Source organism: Oryctolagus cuniculus, chromosome 4 (genome assembly GCF_051225735.1).
Source record: "Oryctolagus cuniculus isolate XC-2025 breed Fujian yellow rabbit chromosome 4, ASM5122573v1, whole genome shotgun sequence".
Lineage (NCBI taxonomy): Eukaryota > Metazoa > Chordata > Mammalia > Lagomorpha > Leporidae > Oryctolagus > Oryctolagus cuniculus.
In genome coordinates this window covers 142,375,025-142,389,726 of record NC_142870.1, presented here as the reverse complement: position 1 = coordinate 142,389,726, position 14,702 = coordinate 142,375,025, and positions in this window count along the sequence as shown.

Genomic DNA, 14,702 nt, shown 5'->3' with positions numbered 1-14,702 from the left:
GATTTCCCCGTTTATAAGATGAGTAAAAATATTCATATCCCAGGATTGTTGCCAGGTTTGAATGAAACAATGGGTGGAAATCCCCAGTATGGTCCCTGGCATGCAGTGGGTGTTTTGTTTCATTTTTCAGGGCAAGAGCAAGGTAGCACCTGTCTCCAGGTGGCTTATGTCTTAGATGGGCAGACAAGCTCCTGGTGCAAAAGGAGCCATTAAAATGGGTATGTAATGAAAGCTACAGATGCTTGGGTCCTGTGGACAATGAATGGAAGGTGGTCTGTGGGACTGGTGTTGGGAGATGGGTTCCAGGAGAAGTGGTGTGAGTTGGAGCCAGTAGACCTTGGAAAGGGAAAGAGAGGGCATTCTGGCCAGGTGGGACCCCTTGGGAACATTGCAGGCACGTTGGAGATCTGTCTTGAGGTGACGCAAACGTGGGGGTCAGTGGGCAGCACGTGGGAGTAAAGACTGGCCAAGGAGAGGGGGATGCAGTTTGCAATGAACCTTTCTGGAGGTAGCAAGGAGCACGGCACCCCTTTGAACGAATGAACCCTACTCAAATGTGTATTCCATGATTTGTCTCGTCCGTGCATGGGAAATCACTGGGCACCATCCCCCTGCCTGTGCTCCTGGCAGACATTGCTAATCAATCTCACTGCAGGTTGGGTCTGGAGATGTTTGGAAGCTGTTACAGTGTGTGGGGTGAGGGAGGTAAGTCCTGGGTGAGCAGCTCGCAGTCCCCACCTTTTACTTTAGGACAGAGGGGGACAAGGGCATACTGTGCACATCCAGCTGCCTTCCATCTCTGCTGCTGCTGCTACTGGGGCCAGCGTTTCTGAGGCTGCACCCTTCTCAGCGGCTACCAGGCCACTCTGTGTTCCCTGTCCTGAGCAGTCTCTGGCGCCCCCTGTTGGATCCTGGAGCCGAGTCGGAGCGCTGTGGCTGCAGCTGGAGTCCAGCCACGGAGCCCTGGTCTGCGGCGAGAGGGCCCTGGCCTGGCCACACAAGAGCCTTGGCCTGAGGTTGAGCAGTGAGCAGGGAGCTGCGGTTTCCCATCTGCACCCTCCGGCAGCGAGGTGCATCTGCCGTGTCCGACTGCTTGGGCAGGAGCTCAGCAAGCTTGGCCTCACTCTGGAGGGCGGTGGAATTTTCCTGAAACGACAAAGCAAGTAGGTGTCTCAGGACTTTCTGGAGTTATGCAGGTGCCGGAAACAGAAGGCAAGTCTGCATCACAACGTTGTCATTTCCTTCTTTTTTTTTTTTTTTTTTTTTTTTTTTTTTTTTTTTTTGACAGGCAGAGTGGACAGTGAGAGAGAGAGAGACAGAGAGAAAGGTCTTCCTTTTGCCGTTGGTTCACCCTCCAATGGCCGCCGCGGCTGGCGCACTGCGGCCGGCGCACCGCGCTGATCCGATGGCAGGAGCCAGGAGCCAGGTGCTTCTCCTGGTCTCCCATGGGGTGCAGGGCCCAAGCACCTGGGCCATCCTCCACTGCACTCCCGGGCCACAGCAGAGAGCTGGCCTGGAAGAGGGGCAACCGGGACAGAATCCGGCGCCCCGACCGGGACTAGAACCCGGTGTGCCGGCGCCGCTAGGCGGAGGATTAGCCTAGTGAGCCGCGGCGCCGGCCCATTTCCTTCTTGATTTGCATTGAGAGCCCATTCTGGCCCAGAGACGGTAGCTCTACTGAATGCGTCCAGCTCCTGCTTCTGCAAGACTGGGAGATGCACGGGGCCTCCGCATGGCCAAGGTCACCCATCAGCTGACTGGAGGGAGGGGCAGCTCTGTTCCTCCTGCCTGGAGAAGCCTCTGGAACAGTCTGGCAAGGGGAATGCCAGCTCTCACTCCTCCCTGACAGGTGCCTACACCAATGCTCTGCCCCCGACCCTGCCCTGACCCTCGCCAAAGTCCTGCATCCCTGCCTCCTGGCAAGCCCCCTGCCTGCTGTGCCTCCCCTTTCATGGCTCCACAGGGCTGGCACAGCCTCCTCCATGGTCTCCCTGTCCCCATTCCCCTCTGCCTTCCCAAACAGCAGCCAGGGACTCTGTGTAATGAGGAAGTCGATTAAAGCAGAGACTGCCTCGCGTGCCAGTCTAGAAGTTTTGCACACTGTCTTAGGGGAAGCATCGTCACTTTCATGGTGCCCATTCTACAGATCAGAAAACAGAGGTGCAGAATGTTTACTAGCTCGCCTGCGACTCACAGCCATCAGGTCCAGAGCCAGCTTGCCAAGGCTCTACGTCCACCTTTGCCATTGTCTGCGGGATGACTGTGGACACCACACCTTGTGCCTTGTGTGCCGGCTCTGTTCTCACCCACCTCTGGCTCCCACTGTGTATGCAGTGACATCCGGCCCTTGCCAGTCCCCACAGGGTCTGCCCTGGCCCTGCCTCTGGTCTTGCTCAGGCCACTTCCCTCCCGCTCGCTGTGCCCTGGTCAGCTTGGACTGGGGTTGTTGGGTAAAACGCAGTATGCGCAGTTACACTGGAGCCTCAGATGAACACCTGTTTGGGAACAGGTGCATCCAGCGCAGTATTCGGGAAGTCTGCTATGAGAGAAATATTTGTTGTTTATCCAAAAATCGAATTTAACTTTTGTTGGGGTGTGTGGGGGGTATGCATGGGGGTACTGTGCCGCTGAACCTGGCAGCCCGTGTGGCCTCTATTTCTCGGATGCTGAGTGCGTGCCCGTGTCAGGGCCTCTGCTGCACTTTCCTTGGGCCTGCAATGTCTTCTTCCACTAGGCCTGGTTGGCTGTGCCCTATCTCTTATGTCTCAGCTTAGGTGTTGCCTCCTCAGGGAAGCCTTCCTTGACCACCCCTCTGAAGTGGGCATCGTCTTCTCTCCCCACAGTTTGTCCATCATGAGTAGCCTCTAGTAAGCTTGCGTCCACTGCAGCCCACCCCAGCACCCCTTGGCTGTGCCCAGGGGAGGGACCAGAGCTGCCTGGGTCATCACTGACGCCCAGGGACAGCAGTGGCCAGGCCAGTGCCCCTGTTATCTCAGCAAGCATCCCTGCTCCTCTGCATGCTGACCCCTCTTTCTGGAAGCCTTTGCTCGCCCCTCAGCCCCGTTTTCCACCCACCCTTGCTGTCCCCAGTGGGAGCTGTGCCACCGTTTTGCTGCTGTCTGTAGGGTGGCTTGGCTCAGCACATCTATAACTAGCTCAGACGTTCTTTGCCTCTTTTGCAGCCAAGCGGGGCAGCCGCTAAGCCCCTCTGGGTCAGCTGGTGCGCAGAGGACCTGGGTTTGCACGCTGGTTGGCCCCAAGGCTCCTGATGGCTTCAGACACATTTTCTGCCTGCTGTCAGCCTCAGTTCTGGTGGAGCCCTGGGAAATGCCAGTCGCCACCCCGCCCCCGTCTCCCCCCAGCGAGGACATCCCGACCCAGAACCAGGGGTTCCCAGGGAGTGGGGTGCTCAGGGCTGCCGCTGAGCCCTTCCTCATGGGAGCCGGGGCAATCTTGGCCTCCCTACCCGCCTTGCTCCGGGAGGTCCATGCAGCCCTTGGCTGCACACCAGGCTGAGAGGGAGGCAATGGTTCTGAGCCTGGCTGTGTCCCCCCATCTCGCCCCGACCCTGCACCACCTACAGCGTGGGTCTGGCTTCTGGTCCCAGAGCCCCCGGGGAAGGTTCGCAGCGTGAGTCACCCAGGCCCCGCTCCTCCTTGGCCACTGCTCGGGCTTATCGGAGTCGGCGTCCTTGTAACCCAGCTCGCCGTGTCTTTCTGGAGATGGTGTTCCTGCGCCGCGGTGGTGGCGGCAGCCGGGGGTTTGATAACCACCTGGTGCGGCGGCCTTCACCTCCCTCCCATGGAAGCCGTGAGCCTTGTGTTTCCAGCAGGCCTTTGGTTGTGCTGATGCAGCCAGTGCCATGGCAGCCACTCCCTTATGTGGGGTTTATTTTGTGCCAGGCACCATTAAAAAAAATAATTCTCTGTGTCATTCCAGTCAATCCCTATGATCCCTCAATGGCTCATTCCATGTCCTTGATTTCCCTTTTACAGATTATAGAATGGAGGCTTAGGCCACCTAAATAACTTGGGGCCAGCGCTGTGGCACAGCAGGTTAAGCTGCCACCTGCAATGCGGGCATTCCATATGGGCACCGGTTCAAGTCCCAGCTGTTCCACTTCTGATCCAGCTCCCTGCTAATGTGCCTGGGAAGGCAGCAGAGGATGGCCCAAGTGCCTGGGCCCTGCACCCCACGTGAGAGACCCAGAAGAAGCTCCAGACTCCTGGTTTCGGCCTGGCTCAGTCTTGGCCATTGCCACCATTTGGGGAGTTGGAAGACCTCTCTCTCTCAGCCTCTGCCTCTCCCTCTGTGTAACTCTGTCTTTCAAATAAATAATCTTTAAAAACAATACCTTGCTTTGACATTGCGCTGCGTGCATGTGGCACAGCTGGGATTTGAACCAAGGCAACTTGAGCCTCCCGTCCCCCAGTCCTGTACTGCCAGACAGAGTCACAGGCTGGGGGCAGCAGGACTCCAGTTCGATCCACTGTTTGACTGAGAAGGCCCCAAGGGCTGCGTCCGTCCAGGTGACAGGTGGCCGGTGGCAGAGGCTCTCGAACGTGGTCTTCCTACCTGCTGAGCCCAGAGCTCTTCCCAGAGCTGTTCAAAGCCTTCTCTTCTGTGGAGAAGGAGACTCTTGGGGGTGAGGAGGAGGCTGCTCGGAGTTGATCGTGGAGGCCAGATAACTGGCCGTGGCACGGCAAGGTCTGCGGTTGAGGCCTTGTCTGTCCCAGGCACTGGGCATAGCTCATCGGTTTCTCAAGTGTAAACTGGTTCCGTCATCCCAGAGGTGGTTGGGCAACACAGACCAAGAAGCCTAAAAATGTTCCTATGCCTTACCCAATAATGCCACTGTGGCGAATCTACCCTGAAGAAATATTTGGAAATGGCAATAAAGTTTTTTATGTCATTGCTCTGCAATACTGCAAAGCAAGCGAACAGGCAACACCCACCTTGGGAGCTATGCTTATAGAGACCCAGGCCCAGCCCCCTGAAGGAAGACCACTCAGCCTTTAAAAATGGTCTTGACAGAGTTTCATCGAATGGGCGCTAACCCTGCTAATGGCCAGACCGAGGCAGCGTGGGGCAAGCTGAGCACACAATGGCAGGATGAAAAAAACCCTAGGATCTCCCTTGTGCAAACCAAATAAGCCCAGTGGTACAGGAAACAGACCATAATATTGATCTCTGCAACTGTCAGGGTTCGGGAAATTTCCTACAGGTATAGCTCTGCTTGTGTAGTTGGAGAAAGCAACCAGGCAGCCATGAACAGCAGGGCATGAAGGGAAACCTTCCGGGCTGGTGCCTGTCCATCCAGTGAGGGCAGGAGCAGCTCCTCTAGGGCATAGGGGAGGTGGGCACCCAGGCGCTGAACTGACCTAGAGATACACTGCTTCAGTGGTAGGCGTAGGGGCAGCCTGCTCTCGGGGACCAGGGTCTGGGGGGAGGTAGGAGGAGCTCTGCAGCAGGTGCTTGGGCACAGGGGCAGCTGAGCCCATTGTGCTCTCTGTTTGGGGGTGGCCCAGGCCCCCAAGCCTCCTAGTTGAGCCATAGGGGAAGGAGCAGCCTCACACGAGGGCAACCTAGCTGGCCAAGAGTTGCTACTTCCTTGGTCTGTCCTTTATCCACTTTGCCAAGCCAAGCAGAGTCTGCATTGCCATGGCAACCTGCGGGTACCTGGAGTGTGCAGGAGAACACACAGCCTCCAGGCCAGAGCAGCGCTGAGTTCAGGTCTGGATGTGAGATCCCGGGGTTGTAAGGAGGAACCCTGCCCTCAGGAATGCTCGGTGGGGTCCAGAGAGCTGGGCTCTGGTGCCCAGGGCCGCTCACCCCCTGGGGCTGCATCAGCGATTAAAGCAGCTCTTGTTCACCGAGTGCTTGTCCTGCCTGAGACCTGCTCCGATGTCCACAGAGAAGTTAGCAGGATGAATGGTTAGAGTGGCCTGGGACCGAGCCAACCCGAGGCCAGTGCCTTGGGGGCTGCTCAGTGAACCTGCTGTGCGTCAGGGCAAAGGAAGTGGACTTGGCCTCCACAGAGAGCCGCGGGGTGTAAGGGAAGACACCTGCCTGAGCCTGCGAAGTGTCCGCTTCCCTGTGGGTTCCCTGACAACCAGGCTCCACGTGGCTTTCCTCTGGCCCTCGGCTGCTGCTGTTCTGCCTCCCTCCTGGAGCCCTGTGCCCTCTGACACAGCAGCCAAGCTGTGTCCCCAGCCCCAGAGCTGTGCACACTGAGGGCACACGGGTGTCACCCTGGACGCCAGCTCCCGGTGCCCACGGTGGCTGTTCCGCTCTCCACTCTGCAGAGTGACTCACCACGGCCAGGCTGGCTTTGCTGGGTGTCAACAGGACACTGCTGTCCCTGTGGTGGCTGGGCTGGGCCAGCGAAGCCATGGGTGGCATTTCTGCGTGGCCGCAGGGAACAGTTATGGGGTTGCTTGCTGCTGCTTGTTTTGGTTTTGCGTTTGGTTTGTTACTGTTTCTTAATCATGCTTAGATCAAACAGAGATGTGGTTATGGGGGGTGGGGAGAGAGGAGAATTTTGGCTGTGAAAAGCAAGAAAACACACAGTGCCATCTTTCGGTCTCCCCACCTATTTTGAGCTGCTATTTATTGAGTGCTCCTTGTGTACTCCACTCCTTTCTCACAATTCCACTAGTCCTCAAAATCACCCCCACGAAGTAGGCAGTGCTTGGGCACTCATGCGTGGTACAACTCGAATGAGCCGTTGCTGTATGCCAAGGTCATTGTCACGTGTGTTCTCAGTTGTAGTGCGGGAGGCTCAGAGAGGGGATGTGACTTGCCTAGGGATTCAGGCCAGCCGTGATGGGAGGTGGCACTGGGCTGGCGGGGGCAGGACCACATCTGGGGCGGGGCTGCACATGTCAGGCCAGTGAGTCTGCGGATTGCGACAGAGAGCATGACTTAGATCAGGTTGCGTGTGTGTACACACATGTGTGAGTGTGTGTGCGTGTGCATGTGTATGCACACGCATGTGCAAGTGTGTGGTGATGTGTTGAGAGGGGCCTGGGGCTGGAAGAAGGCAGGAGTACAGGCTGCAGGATATGGCCTGGTTCCCCAGGCTTTCATGCATCAGAACAAACGGGCACAGGTGCCATTGACTCTGGATTTGGAAGGATCACACTGAGGCTATTGGACTTGACTTTCTAAAACACTTGGGTCAGAATCAGCTGCGATAGCCAATTACTCTGGTTTATAAACATCAGTCCTGGAGTGGGACGTCCAGCATCAGGGTGGGCATGCTCAGGTCGGGGTGGGGGCGGGGGGGGGCTTCCAGATTGCACATTGCCGCAATTTTCAATGTGTCCTCCTAGGGGGAGCCCGTGAGCTAGCTCGCTGGCCTTATAAGGGCACTAATCTCTCACTAAGATTCGACTCTTCTGCAGGAATTACCTCTAAATACCATCACTTTGCAATTAAATTTCAACATTTAAGGGTGGGAATTTGTCAGAGCTGTTAAGATGCCACTGGAATGCCTGGGATGGGGTTGCAGCTCGGCTTCCAGTTCCAGCTTCCTGTTGATGCACACCCTGAGAGGCAGCAGGTGCCACTCTCATGGGAGACCTGGGTGGAGTTCTAGGCGTTGGGTTTTGGCCTGGCCCAGCCCTGGCTGTTGCATGTATTTGGGAAATCAACCAGTAGATGCGTGATATCTCTCTCCCTCTCTTCCTCCCTCTCTCATAAATAAAAATTAAAAATAACTTTCACCAGAATTTTAGGGAGACACAAACATTTAGTTCCTAACACTCAGGTTATTTTCCCAAGTTCAGTCCATGTAGTTCTTCCTGGATCCTTACCATGGACTTGGAGCTGTGGTTTAGCTGCTCCAGGGAGGAAGGGAAGGCAAGCAGAGGAAGGGAGGGACATAGAGACAGACAGACAGACAGACAGACAGAACGTGTTCTCTGACACTGGGAGTTCCAGTCCAGGTAAGGTGACAAGACTGACACTCACTTCCAGGTATGGTGGCCGAGGTGCTTACAAAGGGGCTTCCTGGAGAAGGTGGCATCCGAGTCGGGTCTTAAAGGAAGGGTTGGAGCTGGACCGGTGGTGACGTGGAGAGAGGGACATCCCAGTAGGAGGCACAGCTGACAAGTGGGGGGCATAGCGATGAGCATGGTTGGTAGGGGAGAGGCCTGGCCTGAATGTGTGCTTGACAGCTCTTGGGTAGGCTGCTCCTGCAGAGAGGGGAAAGCGGTGGCCAGCGTCTCCTTCAGAGGGCCGCGGGTCCCCGACCTGGCTCAGCCACTTGTCATTGCCATGGCCTTGGGAGGATCAGGTGGACTCCAAGTCTTGTTTTTTTTTTTTTAAGATTTATTTTATTTATTTGAAAGAGTTACAGAGAAAGAGAGAGAGGGAGAGATAGATATATATAAAGAGAAAGCTTCCATCTGCTGGTTCATTCCCCAAATGGTGGCAATGACCCAGGCTGGCCAAGGCCAAACCCAGGAGCTGGGAGCTTCTTCCAGGTCTCTCACCTGGGTGACTTGAGCCAGCGTCCACTGCTTTCCCAGGTGCACCAGCAGGGAGCTGGATCAGAAGTGGAGCAGTGGGGACTCAAACCGGTGCCCTCATGGGATAGCGGTGTTGCAGACGGCGGCTCCACCCGTTATGCCACAAGACCAGCCCCCAAGTTTTGTTTTTTTCTCAGCAATTTGAAAGGAGACTAGAAGCGTGTCTCTTTCATGGCGCTGTTTGGAGAACTCAGTGGGGCGTAACCCTTGTGAGTCCCAGTGCCCCGGTGCTCAGACTTGGTGCAGAGTCTCCCTCACAGAAGCTCCGTGCAGGAGCCTGAAACAGCGACAAAGCGTCCCAGTCACCATTGCATCTCCCCGAGCTCCGCTCCGCCACTCCCCACGGGATTCTCAGAGTTCTTCGGTTCGCCTCAGTTTTCCCAGACCCTGCACCTGCTCCAAAAGTCTCGCTTACCGACAGGAGTTTACGTTCTCTCCCCGCTGGTGAGCTGATTTGCATCATATATGGTAAGGAGGTGGGGGGGTGGCTCTAAATGCTCTTAGCACAGAGCCTGGCTTTCCAGAAACCTTCGTGCACTCTGCTATCAATTACAAAAACCGTGAAAGCACACAGTAATTGTTCAAAAATGAGAGCTCCAAAACGCAATCAGGACCAGGATCACATAAGCGTGATAAGTCACTGAAATGTGTTTTAGACACTGGTAGCCCCTGTCGGAGCGCTCAGGCGCAAATCCTCAATTCTGACCCAGCTTCCTGCAAGTGCTCACCCTGGGAGGCAGCAGGTGACGGCTCAAGTACCTGGGTCCCTGCCACTCACAAAGAGACCCAGACGGCGTTCTGGGCTCCTGCTTCACCCTGGCCCAGCCCTGGCTGTTGCAGGCATTTGGGGAGTGAACCAGCAGATGGAAGATTCTCTCTGTCTTTGAAATAAATAAAAATAAGTAATTTTTAAAATGTTATCGAGTAGTACAAATAGCACCTTTTCTCCTAGAAATGTGAGATAGCTGAAGGCAGTTATTTAGATCCTGAAGGTTTGTAAAAAGAAGCATTGCCCTGGTCTGTTAGTTCCAAAGCTCTGCTTCCTGAAAATGTGTCTGCAGATCACCAGGAAGCTGCCTCCCTGTGTCTCCCTGGTTCTCAACGCCCCTTCCCTAGGCCCTGAGACACAGTGGGCACCACTGAGACTCTGGGGACACTTCTGACAATGCTGGAGTTGGCAGGGGTTCATGGCCTCCGGCCTCCTGGATAGAAGGCAAGGCTATGACCCCAAGCTCCAGCTTGTTGGCACTGGTTGGATTCTTAATGAGAATGAGAGATCAGAAGCGCAGAACAGGAGCCATCCATCTACCCGTCCACCTGTCCAGGTGTCCTTCCACCTGTCCGTCCTGCTGTCCAGGACGTAGGGGGCCTTATTTGCTCCCCTTGAATCTGGATGTGTCTGTGTGTGAGTGAGAGAAAGAGAGGGAGGGAGAGAGGGAGGGAGGGAGAGAGAGGCTGTTTTGGCCAGCAGAGGATGGTAGAAGTGATGCCATATGACTTCCAGTTTCAAGTCCTAGAAAGGATAGAGATTTAACCTCTGTGTCCTCTCTCCCCCTCCCCCTCCTCCTCCCTCTGTCTCCCTCTCACTCTGTCTCAGGATGCTTTGCCCTGGGAACCCAGCCACCATTTCGGGAAGGAGGCCCAGGCTGCCCGGAGAGGCCAGCCAGTCCCCCACCAGTCAGCTACCAGGCTCTGTGACTGGCGGCCTGCGTGGCTGCAGACTCTAGCTGAGGCCCAGGCCCGTGCACAGGCTGCACCTGCTGTGCTGAACTCCCAACCTCCGGGAGCCTGGGAGGTGAACGCTGCTGTTGTTCTCAGTGTCTACGCTGTGGGATCCTTTGTTATGCAGCACCAGACCAGACAGCGAGCACACAGGCACAGGCTGGGCCACTGGGACGTCTCCCAGGGTCTCTGGGAAGATGTCTAAGTGAAGGAGGATGAGGATGGCATTGTTTGATGCGCCTGGGGCAGAGGGAAGCACCAGGGAACCTGTCTCACTCCCCTGGGGCAGCGAGCAGGGGGGACTTCTTGGAAGAGGTGGTACTTCAGCTCGGTCTTGAAGGCTAACAAAGAGTTCCTGGGAGGAAGGGAAGGCTGGGCAGTGGGGACGAGTGTGGGGAGGGCTCCTGCAGGGGCAGGACCCGGACCGGGGCGGGGTCACTGGGAGTTGGCTGTGTAGGGAGTTTCCTGGCTTCCCTCTGCTCCGAGAACGGCCGTAGCACAGATGCCCGGCCTCTGCCTGGGACGCTGATGTCAAGACTGCAGCCCCGGAAGCCCTGTCCCAGGCCTGGCTCTGGCTGGGGCGAGGTGGGAGGCAGCAGCTGGACCGTCTCCCAGAACACGTCCTTCTCCCCAGGAGATCCCACGCGGGCCCTGCTCAGAGGCCAGAGGTGTTCTGGGTACAAAGCGTGGCAGCGTCCATGCCTGTGAGTTGTTGCTGCCTGGCTGGGGCAGTGAGACCGGGCTGTGCCCCCCCAACATGCTCCCCTGGGCGCTCCTGGTGGCTCAGCCCCACTGTCTGAAAGGCCCTTCCCTGGCGGCCTGAGGTCCTCCTCATACCCAAGGTACCTTTAAAAAAGGAAGAAAGAAAAGACTTACAGAAAGAGAGAGAGGTCTTCTATCCACTGGTTCACTCCCAAATGGCTGCAGTGGCCAGGGCTGGGCCAGGCTGAAGCCAAGAGCCCAGAGCCTCTTCCAGGTCTCCCACGTGGTGCAGGGGCCCAAGCACCTGGGCCATCCTCTGCAGCTTTTCCTAGCTCCATTAGTGTGGAGCTGGATCAGAAGTGGAGCAGCCAGGACTTGAACAAGCACCTATATAGGATGCCAGTGCTGCAGACCATGGCTGAACCCACTGCCCCACAGCACCACCCCCGGAGGGCCCTTCTGGCCATTTTCACCTAATCCCTTGCCTCCTCCAGGAAGTCTTCCAAGGACCCTTGGGCTCCTGAACACTCCTTGGATTCCTCCCTCTGCCCCAGCCCTGGGATGTGGCAGGGCCACAGCCTGTTCACCTGGGTTCCTCCCGGCCTTCCAGGTATTCCCTGATGTCCTGGACTGTGGCTTCCAGGGCCCACCCCAGAGCAGACCTTGCAACCTTGCTTCTGGGGGCAAAGTGACCAGGATGGATGTTCCTTGACCTCTGTCACCAGACTCTTCCAAGCAGGGCCTGAGGTTGCTGCGTCCTCACTGCTTTTGCATTGCCCACTGCAGCCTGCCTGCACCCCGCCAGGCACCTAGTTCTGACCCGGAGAACTGTGTGACTCTGGGAGCCGTGACACTTCCTGGTCTGATGGCCGGGCCCTTGCATCCAGACCTCACTCTGGGACTGGTTGCTGGATTGGCTTGAGTCTGCTTTGGCGCTAAGAACAGCAGGACACCAGTGCAAATGGGCTTGATCTGCGCGTGCGCGTGCTCACTTGTGTGTGTGTGTGTTTGTGTGTGTGTGTGTGCATCTTTGAGGACCCCGGTGTTGGGCTGTGCGGGTGGCATCTGGGTGGTGTGTTCATGCCACAGAGTGCCCTTGTGTATGCCATCCTGATGGGTGCCTGGCTGTGCTGTGTGTCCGTGTGGCTGCTCCCTGCAGGCCAGGGGCAGGTGGGGGACAGCCACCATGTTTGCACGCAGCCTGTGGCCTGCTGGTGCCGGGACAGCCAGCCCAGCCCAGCGCAGCCCAGTGCAACCCAGCACAACCCAGTGCAGCCCAGCTCAGCCCAGCAGGAGTCCCTGTGGCCTCTCTTTCCTTCAAGTTCCCGGTCGTGACACCGACACAGCCCACAGTGCTGCCCGTGCCGTGACCCCCTGCCTGGGTGGCGGGCACGTGGACTGGGCCAGTGTCTCCTGGCCTGCTGGCTGCTCAGTAAGGAACGGATTATAAGTCTGGGGCAGGCGGCATCTGCAACCAACTTGAGGGGAATAATTGTTGAGTGAGTTGAAAGAAAAAAAAAAACTGTAGCGAGGCACTTCAATCCGGCCAGCCATCCGTGTCATTAAATTAGGCTAATCTAAATCCTCAGAGCCTCACTCGCTTCGCGGCCTCCGGGGCGAGCCCTCCGCAGCTCTGCAGTGCCCGTTGCAGAGTCCCCAGCAGAGGGCTCTTCAGGGGACAGTGGCCATGACCTTGCAAGCCTGAGGACACGCAGCGCCTGTGCCAGACACCAGCTGCTCCCCAGGGATTGCCGTGCGGGAGGAGGCCCTGGCTGAGTGCTGCCCCCTCCACCTCACACGTGGCCCGTGGGGCCGTCACAGACCCCAGCGGGCCCAAAGCAGAGGAAGAGGGTGCCCTGGATGGGGGTGAGGGTCTGGGACTGGGGTGGAGGTGAGGCCTGATGACCGATGGCCGCAGGGAGGGGACAAGGAAGGCAGCCTGTGCTATGAAGTCTGCACCGAATCATTCATTCATCCAGTAGCCCATCTGGATGGATTCATTAATTCATCATCCATCCCTTCCTTCATTGGTGCTTCTCATGGGTCCCTCGTTCTTGCTCTAATCTGCTCACTCTCAAGTGCTCCCTGCTGGCTTCCCTCCTTCCTTCCTCCGAGTTCCTGCCTTAGAGAGAATGCCTGGGAGATGCTCATCCCAGTGGCTGTCTCCAGGGGAAAGAACTTGGGGTGCAACTGCTCCAAGGGCCACCAGCACCCCTCCTACCCTCTGCACCTCTCCTGTCCCCTGCCTCGCCCCCGGCCCCTGCTCTCCTGGCTCTGGGACGTGTGGGCTGAGGGTGGGCTGTGGGAAGGCCCATGCCCGGGCACTGGGGAGGAAAGGTGCCGCACCGACCTGATCCGTGAACCGACAGGGATGTGTGGCCTGGCTCCCCTCCCCCTTGGATCAAAGCTCTGAACCCCTGATGACATCCCATGGCGTAGCCCTCTATTAATCAGAAAAGCCTTGACAGATGTAAGCAATTTGTCTCTGGAGCGGACTGGAGGGGGCGAGGCGAGGGAGCCAGGCTCGGCGGACAGGGTGGAGAAGACGAGAGGGGCGGCCTCCACACGGGCTGAATACATGCATAGTAAGAAGGCCGGGCGGATCAGAAAGGGGCGCGTTTTCATTTCAAAGCATACTTCTTCCTTGATTGAACGGCACCCCCCACCACCAGCAACAAACCGCGGAGCTGCGGAGGAGCCGAGAGGAGGCTGGGATCCAGGGGTTAATCCCACCCAGACCCAGTCCTTCGGGGGGCTCAGACTCAGATGCTGGGGGTGACAGGGGCTTGGCGGGTAGGGTTCAGGTGTGGCACTCCCCACGCCTTCATCATGCCCTGCCTCACCTCCTGCCTGCCCCAGGCCAGGCAACGCTCAGCCTAGAGACAACTCGGGAACAGGTGCAACGGGTCAGGGCCGGGCCCTGGAGATGCCAAAGAGGAGCACTCAGGGCAGCTCTCCAAAGGCCCCGTCTACACCACCAGGCTGACGAGTCGCCCTGGAAGTAGGATTGACATGGCTGGGCAAAGGAAGGAGTGTGCAAAGCACAGCGTGGACACATGGGCTGAGCCATCCAACCAGAGGAGGACGTGCAGCTGGCTCGTGCAGGAGTGCTGAACCCACAGGACAGAGGCCCTCCCTGCTGTGGCCATTTGTAGGGCTTCTCCTCGCCTGGCAAGATGTAGCTGGGTCTCCTGCTCTGCCAGCTCCTCTTCCTCGCCATCTCTTAAAGTCAGGGGCTGTGTGCAATTCATCTCTGTCCCCAGGGCCCAGCTCAGGGCCTGGCAGAGTGGCCACAGATGTTGCCCAAAGTGAGGTGAATGACACTGTGGACAGCGGAATGGTGCACACAGAGGCCTGCAGGCAGGCATGCAACAGTGCAGGGAGTGCAGAGAGCTAAGCGTGCGTGGTGCTGTAGGGACTGTGTCCAAATGATGCGTGTCGAATGGCCACAAAGGCTGGGGCTGGGTCAGGCTGACACCAAGAGCCCAGAACTCCATCTGGTCTCCCACAGGGGTGCCAGGGGCCCAAGGACTTGAGACAGACATCCTCCACTGCTTTCCCAAGCGCATTAGCAGAGAACTGGATCTGAAGTGGAGCAGCCAGGACTCGAACTGGCCGCTCCAATATGGGATGCTGGTGTCGCCAGCCCCAGCGCTGGCCCCTGAAATGCATGTCTTGGCTTTCATCCAGATATCTGGCACCATACAAAAGCAGCCCAAAGATCTGACTATGACTGAGAAGTAT